The sequence below is a fragment of the Rhinolophus sinicus genome, chromosome 18, assembly GCF_057876585.1.
Source record: "Rhinolophus sinicus isolate RSI-liver-muscle chromosome 18, RSI-T2T, whole genome shotgun sequence".
Lineage (NCBI taxonomy): Eukaryota > Metazoa > Chordata > Mammalia > Chiroptera > Rhinolophidae > Rhinolophus > Rhinolophus sinicus.
Genome location: NC_142518.1, coordinates 28,177,300 through 28,180,875, shown reverse-complemented (window position 1 = coordinate 28,180,875; position 3,576 = coordinate 28,177,300). Strand labels below are relative to the sequence as shown.

Genomic DNA, 3,576 nt, shown 5'->3' with positions numbered 1-3,576 from the left:
AAGAGGCGGTCTGGCAAGCTGGCTTTCGAGGCCCCCCAATTTGCTACCTAGTATTAACCAATACCATTTTAGATAAAGGGAATAACCCCGTTATTTTAATCCCTGCCCAATCCCATTCCCTGCACTCTTCCTCCACAGGCCACCACAGTCGTGATTTCAGACCATTTTTTAACAGGTTTACTGTGCACACACTTACAGATACCAGGGCCCCAGACCACCCATCTCAGCCCAACCCCACACACCACCGTGTTTATAAGGCAAAGATGAACCGTATTTATTTGGGCCCCACGCAATACTTTCTCCCTCCATCCAAGGAGACCCGGAGCTGCATGTGGATGCGCGGCTGGAGAGGCTCCCGGACACTTGTGTTAAACTTGAGAAAGTGACGGTTTTGCACACAGCAATCACCCGGACACCTTTATTTATTCAAGAACCATTAACTTTATTCGGAAAAAAAAAAAGGCAAAACTTGAAGGAAAAGGTTAAACGTTTTGCAAAGGAAATACTGCAATGTGCCTGGTCGGCATGTTGACCAGGGGAAGTCATCCACTGGCTATGGGGCAGGCAGTCCAGACTCAGTTCTTTTTGTCACTGTCGCCCAGGGTGAGCTTGTCAAAGAGGTACTCTGCCAGGCCGGATTCCGGGGCTCCCATCTTGCGCAGGTTGGTGATGTGGTCCCCCAGCTCTTTGATGAACTCCACCTGCCCCTGCAGGCAGTGACTGCTCAGGAAGGTGCACAGGTGGGCGTCCTTCATCTCGGTGGCCAGCTGGTGCAGGTCGAATAGGCTCTGGTTCACGCTCATCTTCAGGTGGACGGCGCACTCCATGACTGTTAAGGCGTTCTCCCAGCAGCTGGGGTCAGGACTGTAGATATCCTGCAGGCTGAGGCGGCCCCCGCGCTGGTTCTGCAGCCACATCAGGCTCTGGGCATGCTGCAGCTCCTGGCTGGACTGCTGCAGGAAGAACGGGGCGAAGGACTTCAAGGCCACGTCTTCGCAGTTGAAGTAAGAGGCCATGGTCTCGAACATGTGAGAGGCGTAGAGCTCCAGGGAGATGTGGTAGTTGATGGCGGCCTCGCATTCGGGGTGGTAGTGCTCGCTGACAAACGGGGGCGGCACGGTCGTCATGGCTGGAGGTGCGGGCCGAGGCGAGGGCGAACGCGGCGGCCGGGCCTTGGAGCAGGCGACTAGGGCAGCCAGAAGCTGAGTCACGGGCGGTGCTGCCAGGCACCTCAGCAAACTCCCCGGATGGACCAGGAGGACGCCCTCTGTTGGGCTCCGCCGAGGCAGGGCGGAAGGACCGGAAATGAGTTCCCTTGAGGGCTGGGGGGCGGGGTGGGGGCCTTTCTGGTTCGGGTGGGGGAGGGGCTAGGGGAGGGGCTCTGTGTTCCAGGTTCCATCCCAGCCTTGTGAGCGCAATGGACTCTGTGCTGAGCACTTGGCATCTAAAAGTTTTCAATGTAGCAATTTTTTATTTCCAAGGACTTCCTACTATTCTGGTTACTCCCTTTAATAGCACCCTGTTTATATATATATATATATATATATATATATATATATATATATATATATATATGTATATATATACACACACACACACACATATATATGTGTATATATATATATATATATATATATATATATATATATATGTATATATATATAAAACTAATCTTAAAATTGTGGGAATATTCATTTGAAGATTTAGTTAAACTTCTCTTCCTCTTCATGATATATATATATATATATATATATATATATATATATATATATATCTGTGCATACATACACAGATATTTTGATATATGTATATATGTATGTTTGTATATGTATATATAGATATATTTATAGATATGTAAAAGTTTTTCTGCTCTCCTGGAATATCTTTGTGCATCGTCATCATCTCTTACACTTTCCTCAAACATCTGCCAAGCGTTTCTGCTTTCCTTTTGGTAGTCATGCGCACATTGGATTAGCCTAGGTAATCGGCACGGATCTGACCTACAGTCGTAATGTCCATTTCTCTAGCAGCCTTCTCTGAATGGGAAGGTGGAGTGAGTCAATTATGAATTTGTTTCTTTTGGGGGTACGTTGCAGGTAGGATAGGGACCCCCAAATGCCAAAAGGATGGCATTTCTCTAACATTGGGAGACTTCTGGGGATCTGTCTTGTAGGTAGATGTATACTTCTGTTTTATTTCCTTTGTGCTATGCAAGTTGGCATTGTCTTTGATTTGCTTTACTTTGGTTTCCTTCTTCCTCAAATAATTCAGTGCCTTGGAGTGTAGTTTGGGAGATTAAAGCGGATCCAATGCTAAATGGTTTTGTCCAATGTAAGTAACGTTGGGGTAGGGTCAGAGAAGGACAGCAGCAAACAGATCAGTTGTTCAGACAGTAGCTCTTTAACGTCACAGTCCACCTAGGACGCTCTACAGTCCTTTGATTTCACTCACTCTGTTCTTGAACTTTCCTTGTATGCACTTGCCCTTCTGTTGCAGGTATTTTAAATTCTCTGGTTTTATCGGTCTGGAAGTGTCCCCTGTTACTATCGCCGGACTTCCTCATAATGGCTGGTTTGCTATCTTTATCCTTCCCAGTTTGTGTGTGAGTAGATCATTGTTTCTGTGTCTAAACCACCACCATAGTTCAGTTATATCATTTTTCACTTTTTAGAAATACAAATACTTAATTTTTAAATACTTAATACATTCACATGACACAAAAGCCACATACTTCTACCCTATGTTGGCAACCAATGAAGTATAATTATTATAATCAGGAGAAGAGAGAGGAAGAAAGGGAAGAAACAATCCTTAAGTTAAGAAAAAGTGCAGAGACATGAGAGCAATGTTTAGAAGCATATGATTTTCGAGTGCACATGGAACTGTTACCATGAGACACCTTATTCTGCACCATGCAACAAGACTCAATAAATTTAAATGGATTCAGATCATGCGAGATATGGTCTCCAACCATAATGGACTTAAAGTAGACATTGTTAAGAGCAACATATGTGAAAATCTCAATATTTGGAAGCAAAGAATACACTGCACTTCTGAACAATCGGTGCACCAAAGTGAAGATCAAGGGGATATGAAAGATTATTTGGAACTTGTAGTCACACAACAGCCTAGCCAACTGTCCCCCCGTGTCTTTCCTTAAGGAAAGGAGAGTCTGTGAGACTGTGCCTTTCTGGGCCTCTGTTCCATCCTTGTGTTTACACCTTATGTCTCTCTGTCTGGTCCCCAAAAGATGGTTTGCAGCCAAAGACGGGTAAGGTATCTCACGGGAGATACAACCTAAGCCAGGCGGAACCGAGTGGGTACCCCCAATGAGCTGCCTTAGAAAAATATGGGAAGGGGCCTTGCCTCCCCTTCCCCCTGCCTGGGAAAAGCTATTGCTGGCTCTGGCTTTTCCCTTGCACCTGTTTGTGAGAGAAATCATGAGGACAGTAAAGATGAGTTCTCTCCACTTATCTCAACGGAGCTATTACAATATGAGAGACTTGACCCTGAGAAGGTACATACCTTAGGTAAGACAATATGGGACCTTGTATTTCGGCTGTTTATAGATAAAGG

The 3,576-nt window shown here is 45.4% G+C and overlaps 1 pseudogene; it reads right to left on the bottom strand.

Annotated features, from left to right (window-relative positions):
• Positions 1 to 575: 575 nt before the first annotated feature.
• Positions 576 to 1,145, bottom strand: LOC141569756 (ferritin heavy chain pseudogene; annotated as a pseudogene).
• Positions 1,146 to 3,576: the final 2,431 nt, after the last annotated feature.